The 23,856-nt window shown below is 38.8% G+C and overlaps 1 protein-coding gene across 4 annotated transcripts in view; it reads right to left on the reverse strand.

Moving 5' to 3' along the window:
* Nucleotides 1–1,476, reverse strand: part of Gpr156 (G protein-coupled receptor 156) — a 133,832-nt gene extending 132,356 nt beyond the window's left edge. For 2 of the 4 annotated variants that reach the window (XM_004835653.3, XM_021263056.2), the window contains exon 1: nt 1,148–1,476. The gene's annotated coding sequence lies outside the window, so the exon portion shown is untranslated. The remainder of the gene's footprint in view (nt 1–1,147) is intronic. The other 2 variants (XM_087215923.1, XM_021263061.2) reach the window with 2 other exon arrangements.
* Between the last annotated feature and the right edge of the window lie 22,380 nt (nt 1,477–23,856).

Raw genomic sequence — 23,856 nt, forward strand, 5'->3', positions numbered from 1 at the left:
GTTTCTGCTTCCACTCACTAGACCAGAGGTCCCCCCACCCCCACCCCGCCTCAGCCTCCCATTATTCTGCCTCTGATCAGCCCAACTCTAGACTTTATTGGGAAGCAGGGAGAAGCTAAAAGCTGGAGGTAAGAGAAGGGGCAACAAAGGAAACACTGGAGAGACAGTGATGGCCCTTAAGTGGAATCAGGCTGGCAAAGTGGGGGCCAGAGTGCCAACTCCAGAGGTTTCTAACCACCCCCAGGGGTTCCTAACAAGTAAAGCCTGCGGAGCATTTTGCTCTCTAGACTCCGATTGCCTTAACCCATGTTCAAGTACTTTCTCCACCATTTCTCTGCGTGCCCCTTTGCTCCACCTGAGGCAACTAAATAATCTGTCTTTGCAAGCCTGGCTGCTGTCCAAACTATCAAGAGATTCTCGGTACAGAATTTAGCCATTGATGGAGAAAACTTAATTTTTCTTTGCAGCCTTTGCATCAACATTTTTTCCTAGTGTTTAACCCCCACCTGAAAATCTTTCACCTGGAGATGCAAAAATGTAGTGTTGTCCTCTATATCCTGGTTTAAAGCACTACACCAAGAAAGACATTTCAATATAGGCTAGGACATAATTTACCTATTACTCGTGCACGCATGTACCCAGAAAACCAACAAAGGGGTAAAAACAGCCGCACCATGACTTCTCTCCCCCAGCTTTCTATCCTGAAATGTTAACAAAACTCGGTGTTAAGGTTCTCATTCTGCAGCAGCACGTGCAGACCTAGAGTTCTAACAAGAAGCCTCTGATTTCTGCTAGACTAATAACTAGATACAGGGTGCTTGCCAGGGTCCGAGAACACTGGGCGAGAGACCACAGCGCAGCAAGACTTGCTCCTCGCTCGCGGGGTGCCTGTCTGCTCACCGCCCTGCACCCTCCGGGGCCCTGATCCTCAGGCAGATCTGGGGACGCGCCGGGTGGGGAGACTCTGGGAAGTCTCCAAGTGGTGGGAACTGTTCCGGGGTCTCACTTCCAGCAGTCTGTCGCTGACTCAATAAAACAGACCGGCCAGGGCCCTCTTCGCACCGCGTGCCAGGACTCCCCCTTCTCCTGAAATTCCTATGCCAATACCCAAGAGCGACCCAGGCTCTCAAGTCTCTCAGTTTCTTACCCGCTTCCAAGGAAACTGCCCACATCCCGGGAGGACCGACCGCTTTCCACCCTTTCCACTTGGTGCTCTGCAATTCGGGGTCAGGTCGTCCACAAAGAGATCTGCAGAGTTCCGAACCGGGCCTCACCTAGCCGGGTCCCTCCCTGGCGGAGCAGCGCTAAGCCATGGACGTGCTGGGCGCCGGGGTGCTCCTGTCGCTCGCTCGCTCGGCTTCTCGGGGCCAAACAGGATCGGGGCGGGGCGGAGACGGGGACCCGCACCCATCGCCACCCGGGACGTGCGTGCGCCCTGCGGGGGCCACCGCAGGCCCGTCTGCTCCCCCCGCCCCTGGCGCCGCCCCGCCTGCCTCCGACCTGCGGTCCCCGCGCCCCCTCCAGGCGCGGCCCCGCCTGCACCCCCGCGCTCCCCCGCAGGTGCCCACCTTGGCTAGGGCTGTCCAGGGAGGAAACGGAGAGTCCTAAGCACAAACTCATTTTTATGCATTTTTATGTGTATTTCTGGGGTGGAGCTACCCAATCAATAGACACTTCCTGAGGTTTCCAGATTTTCCATATTGTTTGTATCTATTTTATAATCAGAAAAACAACGTTACTTTTTCCAAGAATGCAAAAAGGAGGCCACAAATAAGATGTGCCTATCCAGGTCCACTACTTCAAGCACAAGACTGTGTGTAGGACACCCTTAAAGAGAAGTCAGCGTGAGAGATTTGGCAGTAGTTGGCTATTCATATTTTCATATCTCAGACTTACGTATGCTCATGGGGAAATCCCACATTATTATGACAGGCCTGAAGGAACCTAAGTTGTAGAGTAGGGGAGAGGGAGAAGCCATATAAAGTGGCCCAGACACTGACCACGCAGTACCGACATCTTTAGTTGTTTCTTACACACTATTTACCCAAAGCTTCTTTACAGAAAAAGCTCTGCTGAGGAGGAAAACACACGAAGAAAGGATAGCCAAGGTTTTCCTCAAGGCAGTGAGCAAAAAAGCTGGTGTCCTAGAAGCAGAATTATGTCTGAGATTTCACCCAAGACTCCTGATACCTCCTTCCACACACCCAGACCCTTTCATTTAGGATGTGTAGATACGGAGGAGGTCGATTTGATTCACTCTTTGATGCCTGGTAGATTTTGGAAAGCTTCTGAGTCCATCTTTCTCTGGGACTGCTCACTTCAGAGTCCAAAACCAGATCCTCGGTTCTGTGGTTTGAGATGGGGGATTTGCCCTTCTGATTGTGAGGTTTTTACCTCGGGTCCTCCAGGCCCTTAGAGCTTTATTCTAACTGCCCCCTTCGACATTCTGCAAGATGCTGAATCTTTCTCCAAACTTGGTTGCCACCTGCCTTCAAGTTCTTTCTCAGACTGGAGTTTTTCCAACTCTTCAGTTGCCAGGCACTGAAGATTTTTGTCTTCCACCTGGGCCTGCCATTTTACCTCTGAAGGTATTCTGGAAACTCTGCCCTCCGGATCCCCACGTATCTGCTCTTGTTAGACTTTGATTACCTTGAGCTGAATCATTTTAACAGTTTCCTAACTGGTTTTCTCGACTCCTGCCTCTCTCACCAGCCTCACAGACCTAGGAATGTCACTCTCATGACAAAAGAAGCAAACCCCCACCTCCACCTACCTCCACACCTGCAGTATTTCTGCTGCTCAATTGTCATATAATCTAAACTTTCACAGTTGGCGAACAGCCTATGTTTCCAACTTTCTGTCCACTCCACACCTGTGTTCTAGTTATACCATCCCCAGCCCTTTTTTATTTTTTATTTGGAGACAGGGTCTCAGTATGCTGCCCCGCTGGCCTTGAACTGCTCCAGCCACAGCCTGTGGAGGAGCTGGGATTATGGGCATGCACCACCATGCCCAGCCACCCTGGGTGTTTAATGCCTCTGCTTGTTTTGTTCATTCTTCTCCTTTATTGTGGATTTCTCCTATCCCTTTCTTTACCTGTTGAATTGCTTCCAAGCTTTCAAGGTTCAAATCAAATGCCTTCTCCTTTAACAGTGTTCTTCTGACTTTCCCAGTCAGATCTGTAAGGTCGATTAATGTTTCTTTCCTAGCATTTTGCTACAGCCTTCACTAAGTTCGGGTTCACTAAGTTCACCTGGCTGTATCTTCCTGTCTTCCTCATAACTGCCAGGGCCTGCAAGGTGGTGTATGTTTCTGACTCTTCATCTCCCAAGGCAGTAGGCATCATATATTTTTAAATAATGAGTATTATTTATATATAAACTGTGCTTATTGCAAAAATTCAAATACATAAAAATGTAAGGAAGGAAATAAACCCCTACATTCTGAAATGGCCACTGTTGATGCTTCGGTGTTCACATTTTCATGCATTTCTTCGTGTACATGTCCATGCATTTATGGAGTAATTTCATACATGCTGTTTTCTTTCAGATGCCTTCTGCTATAGCCATTTCTTACATGACTCTCTCTCTCAAATATACATATATTTCTGTTCTTGTCTGATTTTAAAATGTGCTGTCATAATATACACACTTTTCTGATCACAGTAATGATCCACACCAGAACAAATGGACTCACTGTCCAAGGCATTTGAATCATGAATTTTAAGATGGCTGCATCTTGAAAGAATTGCCCTTAATCCCAACCACTGAAATTGCCAAGTCAACTCTCCTTATTTTAATTATATATTTACAGTAGACCCTCAAGTTACGACTAGCCTGACACACGAACAATTTGGGTTATGACCAGAATTTTAGTTTTAACTTAGGACCAGAGTCTTGAGTTATGAACCAAATGCTGGCCTTGTGCTTCCAGATGGTCTCAGATATGAATTTAGCCCTTAAAGAGTTCTAGAAGGAATATTACAACATCCTTTCTTGTGTGGGGTTAATTGAGAAATCCTAGGCCAATGTCTCCTAAAGGACACTGAAATCTGCCTGGAAGAAAGAGTGGCCTAAAATTATACAGGAGAGAGACTTTGAAAGCAATTTGACCAACTTAAGTTACAACCAGCCTTTGGAAACAAATTGAATTTGAAAGGCAAGAGTCCACTGTAGTTATTTTCTGAGTAGTTGCCCTGGACATTGCAATTAACATCTGAATTTAAAATAATCTAATTCTGATTAATATTAATTTAATTGCAATAGTTTACAAAATTTTGCTCCACTATATCTCCATTCTTTCTACCTTCCTTTGTGCTATTATATATAAATACAATGTATTGTTTTATATATTAAAAGCCCATTAACACAGTTTTATATTTAGTTATTGCTTTATGCAGTTGCATTTTAAGTCACTAGAATTGCAAACAAAATACATTTATAGTGCCTTTTATATTTACCCATATAATTATGTTTACCAGTGCTCTTTATTTCTTCATGATGATTCGTGTTACTGTCTAGTATTTTGTTTCAGCCTGAAGGACTCCTTTTAACATTTATTGTGGGATCCACCACCTGCCTCCCAAGCACAAGGTCCTGAGTTTGATCCCTAGTACCAAAACAAACAAACAAACCTGTAACATTTATTGTGGGGCAGTTCTGCTAGCAGAAAACTCTATTTTTGTTCTCCTAAAATGACTTAACTTTTTTTTTTTTCTTTGAGACAGGGTCTTGAGGCTGGTCTTGAACTTACTATGTAGCCCAGGCTGGTCTCAAACTCATGGCAATCTTCCTGCCCCAGCCTCCTAAGTGCTGGGATTATAGGCATGCACCGCCATACTTGGCTCTTTTTCATTTCTGAAGGACAGTTTTGGAGGATATAGAATTCTTAATTGATGTTTTTCTTTCCTCTCAGCATTTTGAATATGTCATCTCACTGCTTTGTGGCCTCCACTGTTTCTGATAAAAAGTCAGCTATTAATCTTATTGAAGGTCCCTTGTATGTAAAGAGCCATTTGTTTCTTTCTCCTTTAAGATTCTGTCTTTGAAGTCTTACAGTTTTGGACTATGACTAGGCATTCTGCTCTGGTTGAATGATGATGTGCCCTCCAAAATTCCTATTGAAACTTAATCCCCAATGCAACAATATCGAGACTGCAGCCTTTGGAAGGCAATTACATCATGAGGGGTCTGCCCTCAAGAATGAGATTAGAACCCATAATAGGACTCAAGGTTGAAGGAAGTGCCCTTCTCACCCTTCCTCCTTCCGCCATGTGAGGATACAGTGTTCCTCCTCTCCAGAGAATGTGGTGACAAGGAACCATCTTAGAAGCGGAAATCAGGCAAAGCTTTCTAGACACTGAACCTGCTAAAATCCTGATTTTGGATATCTAGCCTCCTAAACTTTGAGAAATAACCCTCTAAAATTTATAAATTACTCAGTCTATGGTATTTTGTTATGGTGGCACAGATGAAGACATGTACAGATATAGTACTTTTTGTGTTTATTGTACTTAGAAGTTTTTTTAAAATCAAATTTGGAAAGTTTTCAGCCATTGTTTCTTCAAACATTGTTTTGCCCTTTCTCTTACTTTTGTCCTTCTGAGATTTCCAGTTCTGCTTGTTTGGTATGTTTTATAGTGTCCTAGAAATTTTTGAGTCTTTGTTTATTTTTCTTTTATTTAATGTTTTTCATTAAACTGGATTATCTCAATTGATTTATCTTCAAAATCTGCTGAATTTTTATTCTACCTGTTAAAACTGTTGTTACACTATTGAGTTACTGTACTTTTCAACTCCAGAATTTTTTTGTTATTTTTGTTTTTATTTACTACATATGATTTTTTGTGGTAATAGAGATTGTACCTAAGGCCTCATCCATGGTAGGCAAGGACTCAACCACTGAACTACATCTCTAGCCTATAGATATTTTTATCTTTTTATTACCTTTCTCTATTTTGTGAAATTGATCTCATTTTTAAAAAATTCTTGACATACACTTTGCTTTAGTTCTTCAAATACTTTTGTAATAGCTGTCTGTTTTAAAAACTTTGCCTAATAAATCCAAAACCTGACTTCCTTTGAGACAGTTTCATTTTTCTTTCTCTTTTTCTTTTTGCTTGTTTTTTGACAGTCTCACTGTGTCCTTCAGCCTGGCCTTGAGCTCACTCTGTATCCCAGGCTGGCGACTCCTGGATACCCTCATCCCTCAGTCTCTTCTCAAGTGCTAGGATAACAGGCATGTGCCACGGCGCCAATCTTGAGATGGTTTCTTCTGACTGCTTCCTCCCTCCTTCATCCAATGTATAGGCTATATTTGCTTGTTCCTTTGTGCGTCTCAAAACTTTTTGTTGAAAAATAGGAGATTTTAAATTATGTAATATGGCAGCTCTTGAAATCAGATTCCCTTCTCTGGTAGTTAATTGAGTAATTGTCAACTTGAATGAGAACGCCCAGCTGATTTGAGTCAGCATGGTTGCCAGAATGGAATAAAAGGAGAATGGGAGGGAAGGATTTCAGCTGATCTTCCTTTAAGGAGGTCCGTTGCGGCTGCTTCTCTTTGGGAGAGTTTTGATGGTTTTTCTTCGAAGGAGCTTTGGCTGCTTTCTTTGGGGCAGTTTCAGTCCTCCTCTTCATATTGGCCGCCGTCTCCTGGCTTCCAGTGCAAATCCCTCAGCCTTCTGGCTCAGATCCTTCCGCCTTTTGGCACAGACTCTTCAGTCCCCGGCACTGGCCCTTGGGCCTTTCCAGTGCAGATCCTTCCAGCTCCCATCTCGGATCCTTCAGCCTCCTGATAGGGGACGGTGCTGTGGGATTCAAGCCCTCAGCTGGATCCTTCAGGTCTAATACATCTTCCACTAGCTCCAGTTTGCTATTGTTCCTTTTTTTTTGTAATTGTTGTTGCACATACTGTCATTATTTGTTAGTTTATTTAGTGATTCTGGACTAATTTTATGAAGTCTGTATTCTTTTGTTTTTTTTAAAGCCACTGATTTCTGCTTAATTAGCTTAGTAGTTCTAATGACTGAATAATGATTTTCTTAAATACCTTGCACCCAATAATTTTCTTACTTTTGCTGATGAAAGAGAGTGAGTGTGTGTTGGGGCAAGCCTTTGATGCTCCAGAGATTTACAATTTTATCTTAGTCTTCACCTGCTTTTCAGAACTTCCAGGTCAGCTACAGGTGAGAGTTAGGTACCTGTCAGGCCTTTTTGTGGTCATGCACACAGCTCTGCACATGCACTTGCTCCACCACATTCCCAGGAACATAGATAGGTTTTTCAAATCCTCGTATGGCCATCTCATTCTCCAGATTTTTCTTTTAAGTTTCCAGTCCAGTATGTTTGTTCCACCTGGTATTGCTGCTTTAGGCAGCTGTGATGTTAAATAACTGTCACTGATTATTTTGACAAGCACTCTGGGATAGGACTCTTCTCAGGGACCAACCTCTAAGTCAAGTTAGATAAAGACAACCCCTATGAATGAACCTTAGGGAGCTACCAAATAGATCCGACTGTGACAGTTCTTTATAAATAGAGCTTTTGGAGGAGATTCAAATCTATTATGTTCCCTCCAATGGCTGCAAGGCTGCTAATTTTTGTATCACCATGGTTTTGAGGCTCTTGGTTCTTAAGACTCTTACAGTCCTGGGGAGAAGATGATTAGAACAGAACAAGTTATAAAAACTTGCCATAGAGCTTGTAATTCTGATTAAGACTCAGCTATTCTATTTAAATAAATGATCGTAAGATTTTTACAGGCTTTTGATTAATTTCCATACTTCTGAGAAAGTTGATTTTGACCATTTTTGTTAATATTCTTATTGGTTTTATGAAGGTATAAATTTTGAGAGATCTTTATTCTGCTCTTTTGGAAGTGCTTCTACCTTCAATCATTACCTTCCAATTATTATTAAGTATTTTATGGGTTCTGTCATTATTTGGAGGAAATATTTCCTCTACTTCCATAGCTGACTCATATACATATAGAAAAACAATGATGTTTAAAAATTTGTCTTGTATCTAGCCATCTTATTCAATTTTATTGTTAATTTTATAATTTTTAAAGGAATCTTTTGAAACATAGGTAAGTAACATATTGACAAAATTTTAAGTTAATAACTTTCAGTATTTATAATTAAAAATTTTCTTGCAATTTATTGCACTTTCCAGAATCTACAAAAAGGTGGAAAACAACAATGTGGGAAGATTCCTGTTTTATGTCTGATTTTTTATGGAAATGTCAATGTTTTGCATGTTTAGAATATTTTCTATTGCTTTTATTAAATAATTTATCATGTTGATCATTGTTTTCCTCTGACCATGAATGTTGAATTAAATAGATTTCTTCGTGGGATTTGGGGGAGCTTTTAAATTTAACACTCATGGAACTGTTTCTTGCAGGTAACTTGCAAAGTGTTTCATAACCTAGAATTACACAGGCAGCCCACTGAATTATGAATTATGAAATTACTAAAGGGAGTTTTAAAGAGCGCAAGAGAACACACCAATCAACATTTTAATAGAAACTTTTGGAAAATAAAATCTATGCCCAAGCCAGGCATAATGGCACATTCCTGTAATTCCACCTTTCTTGGGGGCTGAAGTTTGAGTCCAGCCTGGGAAACTTAGCAACTTAGCAAGACCCTCCCATAAGGAAAGATAAACTTGAGTCCTTTGTCGGAAAATGGATACACCTTGAGAACATAATATTAAGTACAATAAATTAGATGCACAAGCTTAAATATCACATGGTTTCTCTTACATGAGAAATCAAAATTATAAATAAAGAACAAAATTAAAGGTAGATATGAAGTAGCAAGGTAGATCTTTCTCAAATGGGAAGGGGATCAAGAGATGGAGAGAGGGTGGAGGGAGAGAAAGGGGATGAAAAAGAAATAAAATGTGTTATGTACATGGACCAACTCCCCTCGGGAAGTGTAAACGTGTACTGTCAACACATAATAATAAAAATTGAAAAAATGTCTTAAAATTTTGAAAAGGGGTAGGGATGCAACTTCGTGTGGAGCCTATAACAATCAATCCCCAGTAACACACGTACACATGAAGAAAAAACCGAATCACCAAGCCTAACTATATTCTTTGTGCTATTAGTGACTCTACTTAAGTAGGATGGGAGGAATTCTAAGTAAATCAGAAGGAAAGTCATTTCTGTGTCAGATTGGCAGATATGGTGTTTTGGAATAGATAGAGCCATTGTTCTTCATATTGACTTCTCTTGTGCTTTTACCTGAGACACAAAACAGAATCGATATACTGGAAATTAGCAGTTGTAAACTGATCCTGTTAAGCTCTACAGGTCTCCCCTTCTCATCACCCGTACTAACCCTTCCTTCCCGTGCCCCTCTTGGAGTCTCCACCTTCACTCCCTTTTCATTTTGTTCCGCATGGAATTGAGAAACAAGGTTCCAGAATTTTACCTTCAAACTGACCAGAGGAAAGATCCAGGGCATGTGCCCAGAGGCAGGAATGCTCAAGGCCAGAGCACTTTAAGGAAACTGAAGGGATCTTGTGGGGGAGTAATGGGAGATAACTGGATAGGCAAGGGGACAGACTGCCAATTTCTTGACTGCTGTCTAAGTGCAGGCATTACAGCCTGATGGTCGAGTGTCAAGTGACTCTGAGTAGAAAAAGAAAAGGGCCCCAACAGAGGCTAAACTGTTAAAAAATGTCTCCCAAATAAATGTCTTCCTCCTAGAATATCAAAACTAGCAGGATCTTATAGATATTCTAGTTAAACTTTCTTATTTTAAAAATAAAGACAGGAGGTCACAGAGGTGACGTGAATATTCACAAAAAGATGATATCAAAACAAAACCATCGACAATATTAACTTTGAAGAAGAAGGGTGTGCACCCTTCAGTATTTCAGTAACAAAATGGGTGAGAACTGCTTCAGGAGCACAAATTAAATAATCTCCTACAAAGTGAGTGGGAAGATTCCGGTCCTTCCATGTGTGGGTGCTGGTCTTGTGTGAACCAGAGGGACTGAGTCACAGTAATTAACATATTATTGTTAGGTTATGGTTTTCATGTTACAGCCATGTACCTAAGTGACTTCCAGCAAGCCTTTAAAAACTTCTTCTGTGGGGCTTTCTTGGGTACATGCGAGGCCATGGAAAGGGTTGCCATTATGAATCTGTCTCCTAGGTCTCACTTGTCAGACTTAAGTTCCATGGAACAGGCAGAACAAGATACAGAAGAGAACACCTGTGGGAAAAGAAGTAAATATTATATTAAGAATAATTAAATTAATAAAATGAAATTCTGCAACCTACTTTCATCACCAAATATTTTATACTCTATGGCCCCATGCAGCCAGAGAGAGTTTTAGCAAGAGCATCAGATTCCCCAAAACTACTTGTCCAGAATCCAACTTAGCTGGCACAAACTGCAAGCCCTTTAAGGCCAAAAAGATCGCTGGCCACCCAGCCCTTTTCGGGGGTGGAAATTGAGAAGGGCTCAGCCTTAACGCTCTTAAGCAAATATCTTTTTTTTCTTCTGTTTCAAAGAAACAACTTTATTTATTCGTTCATATGGCATGCAACTTATCCATTTAAATTTAACAATTGAGTGATATTTACTGTAGTCACGGATATGAGCAACTATCACCATAGTCAATTTTAGAATAATTTTATTATCTCAAAAAAAGCCCAAACTGGTGAGACTATAAAATGATACAGCCAGAGTGAAAACTAGTATGGAAATTCCTCAAAAATATTAAAAGTAGAATTGCCATATGACCCAGCAATTCCAAATTGAAAGCAAGGACTTGAAAAGATATCTGCATACTTATAGTCATATCAGCATTATTCATAATGCCAGAATTGGAAGCAACCCATGTTCATTAAGGGATGAGTGAATAAATAATATATGTACATGATGGAATATTATTCAGCCTTATGGAGGAAGGAAATTCTGACACATGCTACAACATGTGTGAATTTTGAAGACATCATGCTAAGTAAAAGAAACCAGTCACAAAAAGATAAATATTGAATGATTTCACTTATGTGTCTAAATCATACAGTCTAGAGAAGTCTAAATCATACAGTGTCTTAGTCATTTTCTGGCACAATACTGGACACCACAGTTTAAAGGAGGAGAGGTTTATTTTGTCTCACAGTTACTGCCCAGGTTGGCTGGCTTTGCACAGAAATGGCATAGCAGAAGGACTTGGCAGAGGAAACCTGCTCACATCATGGTGGCCAGGAAACAGCCAGAGAAGGAAAGAGACAGGAAGACTGAGACCCGTCCTTCCAGTTCATGCCCCAGTAACTGGCCTCTTCCCAGCAAGTCCCATCTCCTAAAAGCATCTCAGCTGCTGAAGTCACCGGTGGATGAATCCACTGATGAGTACAGGCCCCCACGATCCAACTCCTCTCCTCCAAAAGCCCATCTCTCTGTACTTGAGAATTTGGAAGGATATTCCAGATCTAAACTATAACAGACAGGAGAATATTGGTTGCCAGGGCCTGGTGAGGGGGATGGAGAGTGTGTAATAGGTACAGAGCTTCGGGAGGGGAGATAAAAGTTTTCGGAGAAGGATAGTGGTGTCAGTTAAACAACAATGTGAGTGTACCTGATGTCACAGGACTATACACTTAAAAATGGTTAAAATGGTAAATTTTGTTATTTATATATTCACTGTTTTTTTCAAAGAACACCATAAAGAGGCTGTTGGGAAAAAAGATTTTTTCTAGCTCATCTGCAGCACTACTAAAGGTCACAGCAGCAGCACAGATGGACAGAGGCAGACAGGCTGCCATCTCTCCCTGCAAGCCATGTGACCAATACCCTCTGTTCTGACTTCTGTTTTGCCATCTGGAAAATGGGTATAATATCAGCATGGCTCTGATAGTGTGGAGTTTTCTTAAAATCTAAAATTCTGTTAGACTGTTGTAGCATATGTGCTCCAACCTAAAGAGGCATAAAAGAAGTTTAAAAAAGAAGAAAGAAAAAGAAAGTTCCATACCCTTTAGTTATCACCTTTTAGTCTTTACCCCTGTCACACACAAACATTCCTGACCCTTATTCCCTTTTTTGGTACTGAGTATCAAACTCGGGACCTTGCACTTGTGAGGCAGGCACCAGAACCACTGAGCTAAATCCCCAGCCCATGACTCTTATTCTTAAATACTCACTAATCTACTAATCTTCCTTCTGTCTCTATAGATTTCCTTGTTTTGGGCTTTCATATGAATTGAGTGATAAACTATATGGTCTTTTGTGACTAAGCCTCTTTGTCTTTTTTGCTTCTGAGTCGCCTCTGCCTTTGAGAAGCAACATTTCCCCAGCAGGAACCAAGGAGCTGAAGGCAAGCCCTGGGCAGAGGATTTGAGATCATTAGGAATGAAAAATAAATGAAAGTTTTAATATTTAAGGCTTTTAATTTTTCTTATAAAATAATATATATTGTAAAAATCTCAAAAAAGATACAATGGCAAAAACAATAAAATAAAAATCAGCTCTAACAGTGCTATCCAGAAATAACCACTGTGAACATTTTGATAAATATTCTTCAGAGTATTTGCTATGCATGTTTTATACTCAAATATAGATGCACAGTATCTCACACTATTTATGCTTACACATCTTTTTTTCTGATTACAAAAAATCGTAGATGCTTGTGGAAAAGCTCTTGAAATGTCTGAAATGTTATAGAAATGTAAAATTTAGAAGATGCCTCATGATTCTTTCATACAAATATATGTTAAGAATATATTATATATGGGGTCTGGAGACATAGTTCAGAAGTAGAGCACTTGCCTAGCATGTGTGAGGCCCAGGGTTCAATCTCTAGCATAGTGAAAACAACAATAACAAGAGTGTAACAGTTTCTGTGTTTGCTCATAGAGATTTATTTCATTGTTTTTAACAGTTGTTATTAGTCCATTATACAAGTGTGCGACATTTGTTTCAGTATTTTCCATTGATAAAATTTGGGTAGCTTCTGATTTTTCACTGACATGATGCAATCAGTATTTACACATGTTTCTTTGTGCTACTATTTCCTAGAAGTGGAATTGCTTGGTCAAAGAGTATGAAAATACACTGTTGTGTAACCTGATTTTTTTAACCTATTACTGTATTATGCAACATTTCCTAGATCATTTAATATTTAATTTAGCTGGCTAATATTATAATCTATGCATATATGATACTTATTTTCCCAATCTCTTAACATTAGAACTTGAATTATTTCTAAATTTTTACTATTATAAACAACTTTGTAATAAATATAAATATAGCTAAGTCTTTGCATGCATACTTAAAGTTATATAAGATGAATTTCTAGGTACATAATTGCTTGTTCAAGGGCTATGCATATTATAAATAATAACTTCTATTTTTTATTTTATTTATTTTTTGACACAAGGCCTCACTATGTAGTTCAGGCTGGCCTTGAACTCATTATACACTTCTATTTTTTATTATAGAAATAATCTATAGTCATTCTAGATTAGAAAATACAGATGAAAATAATATCAAAGGTGTGTAACTTTACCACTCAGAGGTAACCATTAGAAATACTATGGAGATAACCACTGATAATATTCTTTTTCCAGACTTTTTTAAAACATGTGTGCAAATATAGAGGACATGCTACTTTGAACAACTTATAAACACCTTTTCATTTATATTCATTGTCATAAATATATGCATAATATTTTATCTTATACATGCATCAAATTTTATTTGCACAGTCTTTATTGTTAGGCATTTAGGTTGTTAAATCATATATTTTGAAGACTTTTCAAGGGAACACAGTACATGTGGATGGAATCATCTGACTGTCAAGAAGCCTTGAATGAACAGCTCCTGCCTCTTTTTGGACCCATTGGGTTAGGAGGAGAGAAAGCAAAGGGCTAGGAGTGGAAAGGTACTGAGTGGGGCTTCTAATAGGGAAGTATCAGTGGCACTTCTTAGAAATGCACCAGCCAAGCTCCAGTACAGGCCTCTGAACAGAACATCTGTGCTAGGAACATGAATGTGCAGGTGAGCATGCCTGGTTGGCTTGAGGAGAGGAAGGTCTGAGTCCTTGACTCCGTGAGCTGGCAATGAATTGCAGGAAATGTGGGCAAGGCAGCTTCTCCTCGGTGATGCTGCGAAGCAAAGGCTTGTAACTGCCTGTAGTCAGGCTTAAATGATTGTGCAAAGGGTTTTGGCCTGGAGTTGGACTCATCGACAAATAATAACAAATTGCCAATAATGGCCCCATATCCCTTCCCACCAAGTATGCCAAGGGGCCAGTAAAAAGGGAAGTTTGTCAGGGGCAGAGCAGCAGTGACCAAAGTGATTTCCTTTGGGGTGTGTGAACTGGTATCTGAGGGCAGCTGGAGTTCCCACATGATGGGGCAACAGAATGAGCTGTAGAGATCCTAAGCAGGCTGAGTTAGGTGTGATGTAAGTGGGGCACCTCTTTTTAGGAGATGAAACTGAGCCGTCACCATCTCAGCTCAGGGAAGACTTCAGGAGTGAATTCTGAACACATATTGTATGAATGCTTGGCTCTGCACCACAACCTCAGAAAGTTATGTTAAATGCCCTGAATTTTTATTTTCTCTTGAGAAATCATCCATTTTCACTGGGTGTGGTGGTGCATGCCTACAATCTCTAAGCCTCTTGGGAGGCTTAGGCAGGAGGATTGCCAGGCGGGGCTACATAGTGAATTCAAGGCCAGCCTGAACTATATGGTGAGATGTTGTCTCAAAAAATGAAAACAAATAAATTTTCCTGCTTCAAGACTTAAGTATTATAAAATTTAATGAAAGTAAATATTTTCTGGTTACCTCATCCATAGCCTCCATAAGCTTTGATTACATTTCCTTTTGGTCTTTATTGCTTTTTTTAACCCATAAGATGGATGATCCTCAAGCCCTATAGCCACTGCATGTGGACCTTCCTAAGATCCATTGAATTATTATTTTTATTCCTAATTCTTATTATTTTGACTAGCTATTACAGGGAAGAACTCTTACAGTTTTTCAAAGAGAAACACAAAACTGAATAAATTTTGGTCCCTGATGAAACTACTAATACCCTTCCTCAGGCTACAGAAGTAGCCCAATGGGCCGAGGCTTTAGGGAAGAGATAGGCAAGGACAATTCAGGTAGACAGTGCATTTGTTAAGCCACAGAACCATTTAACTCTTCAGTAGGAGCTTTGATGGAAATTAATTTTCTTAACTCTGTGTCATGGAAGAAGACTGTCTATGAGAGTAGTGGTGACTGGATTTCACAGCTGTGACTTCTGTCTAGATCTCCTTATAATGAATTTTGACACCAATTATTCAGAATTAGGCCAATATCATAGCTTAAGGGTACAGTCCTCTACACGACTGTCCTCATTCAGATAACAATTGCAAACTCAGAGGTCCCTAGGCCACCCTCACTTCTGACCAGCTGACTACAAATTTAGGGGTCGCTACTATTCAAGTTTAATTACTTGCTAGAACAACTCACAGAACTCAGGAAATACTACAATTTTATTACAGCAAAAGAATACAAATCAGAACCAGGAAAAGGGAAAGATGCACAGAGCAAGTTCAGAGAGGGTCCTAAACGCAAGGATCCCAGTATCCTTAAAGATTCACTACCCACCTGGCACATTGATATGTGACAATATGCAAAATATGGCCAAACAATACATCTCTTCAAAGTTTTGGTGTACAGAATTTTTACTGGGGTTTTATTACATAAGCATGACTAAATAATTGTCCACATGCTTGAACTGAATCTCTAGCTTTGTTGCCTTTCTGAAAGCCGAGCTGATATCACATTGCTTTAAACCTCAACCCTCTAAGCATATAGTTGTACTTTCTAACATATCCAGCTCTCATTCTGCATCATCTAATTAGCATAACTGTCTTGGGTCCCACCTTGAGTCACAGTGTTATCATAAACTATCAACCTTAGTCTGAAGGTTCTACCATGAATAACAAACATTCTCATATTACTCTAAATTTATTTATTTTTAAAAATATTACTCTAAATTTAGAGGTTATCTCCTAAAAACCGTGAGAAAAGACCAAATTTTTTCTTAACACATTCCCTGTGGAGTCTCTAAGTACTTGATCACTGGTTTCAAGGTGTGCTGGCTTCTCTTCTGCCACTGAAGACCCAACATTCACAGTAGCCCACAACCTCCATTAATGCCTGTTCTTAGGGTGACAAAGGCAAGACATAACTCTCAGATAATGATAAGAGGTCAAGTACATCCACTCAAAATAGTCCAATATCTACAAGAGAAATGCTCGTATGATAGGCAAGGAATTGATGTTTTGTATTCCCAGCTGGTTTCTTCTTGTAGAAGACAAAGTAAACTGAGAGGTTTGGTTCTTCCAGAAAGTTTGGTCTTCAGAAAAGTGAAAGGGAGGGTTTGGGCAGATAGGGTTTCCATGTGCTATTGATGGTAAGGTACATTTTTTTAAATCTTTCTCTGGTTTTAGTATCAGTATAATGCTTGCTTCCAGGAATGAATTTCATTAAAATAGTTTTAATTTCATTAAAGAATTTGAGGAGTAGTGGTATTAGATCTTCTTTAAATTTCTTATAGAATTCAACAGTGAATCCATCAAGACCTGGGCTTTTCTTTGTTGGTAGTTTCTTAATTATTTCTTCAATTTCATTGACTGATACTGGGTTATTTAGAATTTTTTTATAGTCTTGATTCAGCTTTGGTAATTCATATGTATCCAGGAACCTGTCCATTTCTTCTGCATTTTCCATCTTATTAGAATACAGGGTCTCAAAGTAGGAATTGATGATCTTCTGGATTTCTTCAGGGTCTATTATGATTTCACTCTTTTCATTTCTAGTTGCATGGATTCAAGTCTTTTCTTTCCTTGTTTTGATAAGGTTAGCTAAGGATTTGTCAATTTTATTTAATCTTTCAAAGAACCAACTCTTTGATTCATTAATTATTTGTATTGTTTTCTTAGTCGTAATTGCATTAATTTATGCTTTATGTTTATAATTTCCTCCCTCATGTATGCTTTGGATTTAACTTGCTCTTCTTTTTTCTAGAAGCCTGAAGTTCAACATTAGGATATTTATTTGAGCTCACTCTGTTTTTCTGAAGTGGGAATTCACCGATATAAATTTCCCTCATAGGACTGCTTTCAATGCCGCCCATCAGTTCCAGTATGTTGTATTGGCATTATCATTTAATCGTAGAAACTGCTTGATTTCTTCTTTAATTTCATCTGTGACCCATTGGTTGTTTAGTAGGATGCTATTTAATTTCCATATGTTTATATAGTTTTTGTGGTTTCTTTTGCCATTCATTTCCAATTTCACTGCACTATGATCTGATAATATGCATGGGTTAATTTCAATTCCTTTGCATTTACTTAAGCATGTTCTATGGGCTAGTATGTCGCCTATTTTGGAGAATGACCCATATGCAGCTAAGAAGAATGTGTAGTCTGTTGTTGTTGCGTGGAATACTCTGTAGATATCTACTAAGTCCATTTGTTCAGAGGTTTGGTTCAGCTCTGATATTTGTTGATTTTTTGCCTAGTTGATCTACCTGTGACAGTGGGGTATTTAGGTCTTCCATTACAATTATATTAGTGCTTTTTTTATTTTTCAAGTCCATTAATGTTTGTTTTATATAGTTGGGTATGCTGTATTTGGTGCACATATATTTATTATTCTCAATACTTCCTCTTGGATTGTTCCCTTAACAAATATGTAATAACCTTCTTTGTCTCTTCTGATCAGCCTTGGCTTGAAATCCACTTTGTCTACAAATAGAAGAGCTACCCCTGGTTTTTCCAGATCCTTGTCACATGGAGTATTGTTTTCCATCCTTTGACTTTCAGTCTATGAATTTTTTTTTAGTTTAATGTGTTTCTTGTATGCAGCATACTGGTGGATCTTGTTTCTTGACCCATTCTACCAATCGTTTTCTTTTGATTGGTGAATTGAGACCATTTACATTGATGGTTATACTGATATGTATTGACTTATCCTTGTCATATTATTTTCCTATTGTTGGTTTTCATTCTTTCCCCTCTGTATAATTGCTTGTCTTGCCTAGTGGATTCGTTCTATTGGTATTCATTGAATTGTTGTCTTGTCTTTTTCTAGAATATTCTTCAGAACTTTTTGGAGTACGATTTGGTGGACATGAATTTCTTCAGGCATTCTTTATCATGGAAATATCTTATTTCTGCTCTGATTTTGAAAGATAATTTTTCTGGGTACATCAAGCTGGGTTGGAGTTTGCTGTCTTTTAGGGATTGAAATACCTCACTCCAATCTCTCCTTGATTTAAGAGTTTGGGTTGAGAAGTCTGCTGTGATTCCAATGGGCTTTCCTTTATAAGTCATTTGTTTCTTCTCTTTCACAGCTTTTAATATTCTGTTCTTGTGTTGAATTTCTGGAATCTTGACTATTATATGCCTTAGTGTAGTTTTTTTCTGATCATGGCCAATTGGAGTTCTATATGCTTCACTTATCTGTATGTAGGGCCGGGGATTTAGCTCAGTGGTTCTGGCACCTGCCTCGCAAGCACAAGGTCCCGAGTTCAATCCCCAGTACCAAAAAAAAAACAACACACACACACTTATCTGTATGTATACAAGGAAGAACAACTCAGCAGAACAACTATGTCACCTTGGCTAAAGTAGTACAATCAGTAACAATAATAGCATTAAGTATAGTTTAGAAAATCAAAAACTGTGGTAACTGTTAATTTCCCACCTTAAACTATGGGCAAGATTTATGACAAAATTTATATATAACAAAATTTAAAACAAATCAGAAAATTTTATACAGTAAATATCCCCTCAATAGAGCAATTTTACCCCCAGGGAAGAAAATTTAAAAGGCATAAAAGGAAAAAAAATAGAGAAATTAATAGAAGAGAAAGACATTAGAAGCAAGGCTGAAGGACAAATGAAGATCTACAGACACAGTGAAGGTGGGCAACCCATAGGCCTCCACAGCAGATGACTCCAGAGGACTCCACAGAGAAATGCACGAGTAGAATGAAGCAATGGATGCTGTGAACTGCAATGGCTGGCGAGTGACTCCAACCCAAGGGTCTCCTGGTGAGGGAGCCTGGCCAGGCACCATTTTAGGGAGGCTAGCTGAATCCAGGACTCAGAATAGCCTTGGGTTGGCTTCCTTCTGTGCCTCCAGTGCCTGGGTAAGGCACAACCATGGGAGTCATCCAGACTCAAGGAGCTGAAGTCAGGCCAGCAAGAGATACCCAGAGTGTATTGCAGGCTGAATAACTCAGGCCCCAACCACACAATCAGAGACCAGGATCAGCCTGAACTTCTGTAGCGTGGAAAGCAACAGAATTAGCACCCTCATCTATTCCTACTTCAGGATTCTGAATTATCTAGTACCTCATCCTAATCATACTGCACGCGGGCTTGTTGGGATCATCTAGGATGGGTCAGGCTCTGTCTGCCTCCTACTAGAGACAGCAGAGACACACCCTGAATCGCACACTACCACAAAACTGTAGACTCCAGAAGATAGCCATAGGCTTAAAATCATAGAGAAATCTTTTTTTCTTTCTCTCTTCTCTTGCTTTTGGGTTTTTTTTTTCTTTTCCCTCCAAGTATCTTCTGCAATGTTGGTGTAATGGTCATGAATGTTTTTAGTTTTTGTTTATCTTAAAAGATCTGTATTACTTTTTCAATTTTGAAGGATAGCTTTGCTAGACATAATAATCTGGCAGTTATTTTCCTTCAGGGCTTGAAATGTGGTACATTGTTCCATACCCTCTGGCTTTTAGAGTTACTACAGAGAAGTCTACATTCATTATCATGGAACTGCCTATACAAGTGACTTGTTCTCTCTAGAACCTTTCAATATTCTGCACTCTTGATGTTTTAACTATAATGTGATGTTTGCAGGTTCTTTTCTGGCTGTGCCTGGGGGTGCTAAATTCCCCCTATACCTGAATTATCAATCTCTTTTTCAAGATTTGAGAAGTTTTCAGTTAATATTTTATTAAGTAGAATTTCTATGCCATTACCTTGAACTTCAGTGCCTTCTTCTATACCAAAACTCATAAGTTTGGCTATTTAACCATGTTTCAGAGTTCTTGGATATTTTGTTTATAAATTCTTGGTTTTTTCTTTATTAGTATATGCATGTTATAATTCTTCAAGCCCTGATATTCTATATTGTTTGACTTATCTATTGGTGAGGCTTTTCACTGAGTTTTCAATTTTGACTTATTATGCTTTTCATTTTCAGAATTTATCTGATTCCTCTTCAGAATCTCTCTTTGTTAAATTGTTCCATCATATCATCCATTGTCTTACTTAATTCAAATATTCAGCTCTATATTTGTATTCTCCTCAAAGTCACAAATAATTTTAAAAATTAAGCACTTTTTCTTTTGAGGCAAAGTCTTGCTATGTATTATCGGTTGACCTTGAACACAATACATAGCCCAGGTTGGCCTCACACTCCTGGCAATCCTCCTACCTTAACCTCCTGAGTTCTGGGATTACAAGTATGCACCACCATACCTAACTTGAAAAATCAGGCTTTTTAATTCCTTGTCTGGCATTTCACGTACTTTGAAATCTTTCCACTCAGTTACTGATGACTTGTGGACACCTGGAGGAGTCATACTGCCTTGAGTTTTCATATATTTTGTGTTTCTATGTTGAGATTTGTGTGTCTGTTGGATGGACAGCTCTCTCACTGTTATGTGAGGGTCTTCTTAGTGTCCAGCCTTCTTTTGAAGGCTCGATCCCTAGCACCACTGAGAAAAAAGAAACAAACTGGAAGAATGATAATGACACAAAGTCAAACCAGATATGACACACAGTAAAAACTGATTAAAAGCAACAATTACACCATCATTAACAATAGAAAAGCAATCAGCAATAATAACATAGGTAAACTAAAAGCTTAAAGATTAATAAATGTTGACAGTAATAATAATAAAATTGGAGGGTGGGGAAACGGAAGAATGGAAGAAGTAAAATTTTAAAAAGAAAGAAAGAAAAGGAGGATAAGATGAGGAGGATGAAAGAAAAATGAAATAAAAATCCAACTAAAGACTAAAAAAGTAAATAGTATTAGGTAAAAGTAACAACAACAACAAAAAACAAATAAGGGAAAGAAAAAGCCAGGTGTTGTGGTGTATGCCTGCAATCCCAGCATTTGAGAGGCTGAGGCAGGAGGATTGCTACAAGGTTGAGGACATCCTGGGCTACAAAGCGAGACTTTGTCCCAAAAACAAACAAAAAACTAACAAAAGATGAAAAGAAGAAAAAGTATTCTCCACCAAGGACAGAATCTCTAAAATAAACCAGTTACAGGAATGTCCTTTTTAGTCCTGCAGTTTCATAGCTAGGAACTGAGACTACAAATGTAGTAAGTGCATGACAAATTATGTACACAAGGATGGCATTTGTAACAGCAAAAGCGACAATAGCAACATCAAGAAAAATAATAGCAACTGCCATCAAGAAGATACTGCTTCTAGCAATTCTTTCATAATCACATATTTAAGAAAAAGAATGAGATAGAGCTGTGTGTATTGACATAGAAACAGCTCCAAGATTTTTTGTTCAGTGAAATAAGCAAGGGACTTCACGATGTGTATAAATCTTTAAAAATAGAAAACTCCTTATACTACAGTGTATAAATAGCTAAAACATACATATATTGCCATATAAATTAAAACATTGCTTGAAGAATGTATAACAAACATTCTTTAGAAGAATGACTGTGAATTCTTATTTTATACCTTTAGGTACTATTTAAATTTATCACTAAGGGCATGATTATTACTTTTTTCTTTAATATATAAAGCGAACAAATAGACTGCACAGCAATGTGAATATACTTAATGCTACTGACTCATATGCTTAAAAATGGTTAAAGTGGTACATTTTATGTTATGTGTATTTGTCCATAATTAGAGATCAAATACATACAAATTCATTAATAAAAAGAAATATCAAGAGGAGGAAAAGGAGTTGCAGGGAGAGAGTGACTGTGAGTGTCAGCAGACCTGAGAAGGTAGTGAAGACACTCAGTGCTTGGTCTCATGACTGTCGTGACCAAAGATGACTGGGAGGAGGATGACCTAGGCTTTTCAGAGGTTCAGAAAGGAGCCAGGACATGCACATTTGTCTGGAATACATCAGGGAGGGCAACTTAGTAATTATTCCATTCGAGTTGGGATTAGACTCTGCACTGGTTTTGTAAAATTAAAGAGCAAGAGAATTTATTGGGCAGTGTGACCAGTTTTCTTCATGAGTAACCAAGGGTTTGGCTTGCACAAGATCTGGGATAAAACCTGGACCGGATTCTTGGTAGATAAACAACTTTCCTAGACACATAAACTGCTAGAATATCAAAGCTGAAAAGAAGCTTGTCCTCTTTTTACACTGAGGGGCCAGGGATGTAGCTCAGTGGTGTGGTGCCTGTCTGGCAAGTGCAAGGTCCTGAGTTCAATCCCCAGTACAGAAAAACAAACAAACAAACAAAACCCAAAACCCCCAAAACAAACAAACACACAAAAATATTAAAGACACTGAGAATCAGAAAATGACTTGTACTGATCCAAGTCACATGGGTGGTAACTATACCAGGACTGTAATTCAGGATCCTGGACAAGAATGGTTTTTCTAAAAAAAAAAAAAAAAAAAAAAAAAAAAGTGACACCAGCACTCATAGAGCACCTAACTTCACTCAATTTCTCTTCCTGTTAATTACTCAACTGCTCCTTATAATTAACATTCTGGGTTTTGGTTGTTATTCTTTTGATACATTGCAGGAATCTGACTGCTAATTCCTTACCCTAGTGTGTTTATGCCTGTATTCCATGAAAATATCTCATAGCGGGCCAGGGATTTAGCTCAGTGGTTTCGCCACCTGCTGCGCAAGCGCAAGGGCCTGAGTTTGATCCCTGGTACCAACAAACAAACAACAAAAAAGAATAGCTTATAGCTTTCTGGTTGTGTATTACTATATTTTGCTGATTCTGTGATGTCTGTTTTTACATTTTAGTATCCCTGAAATCAGGATGCAGCTGACAATTGCTTTGGGTCAGGCTTATGTCACAGCACAGCCATGATTACCTATGCTTGTTCCCGTATGAACCTGCTTAAAACTTTCCATTGACACTTGCTGGTAAGAGCAAAGCTTAACATCGAAACGTGCCAAGGGGATATCAGCAGTTGGAAAAAATTCCCAGGGACAATAATGAATCTTTCTCTTGGAAAAGGTTGTATTACCAATGCTTTTAATGTCCAAAAGACAATGTTGTATGAAAAAGCATCATCAGCTTTGACCTGGAAGGTAGTTTAGAAGAGCTTGGCTTTGAATATGAAAATGCCATCATTTCTTTTCTTTCTTTCCTTTCTTTCTTTCTTTCTTTCTTTCTTTCTTTCTTTCTTTCTTTCTTTCTTTCTTTCCTTCCTTCCTTCCTTCCTTCCTTCCTTCCTCCCTTCCTTCTTTCTTTCTTCACAAGAATGATAGATTTTACAAAATCTTTTAAAAGAAGCCTGCATCACGTTTTTCTTTTTTCTTTCTTTCTTTTTTGTTGTTGTACTGAGGAATGAACCGAGGGGCTTTGCACTGATCTACATTCCCAGCCCCTTTAAAAATATTTTTGCTAAGTTGCTAAATTACCCACACTGGGCTTAAGCTTGTGATCTTCCTGCCTCAGCCCTCCAGAGCACTGGAATTATAGAAATGTGCTACCATGTGTCAATAAATTTAGAATAGAAATTCTTTATTTTAAAAATTTTTTTTATTTTTATTACTACATGTTTGCAGAACATAGTGAACACATTCAGCATGGGGGATTTATACATCTACATAATACATCTTAATTTTTTT

This window comes from Heterocephalus glaber, unplaced genomic scaffold, assembly GCF_053883595.1.
Source record: "Heterocephalus glaber isolate CG9 unplaced genomic scaffold, H.glaber_assembly_v1.0 deba00000122, whole genome shotgun sequence".
NCBI lineage: Eukaryota > Metazoa > Chordata > Mammalia > Rodentia > Bathyergidae > Heterocephalus > Heterocephalus glaber.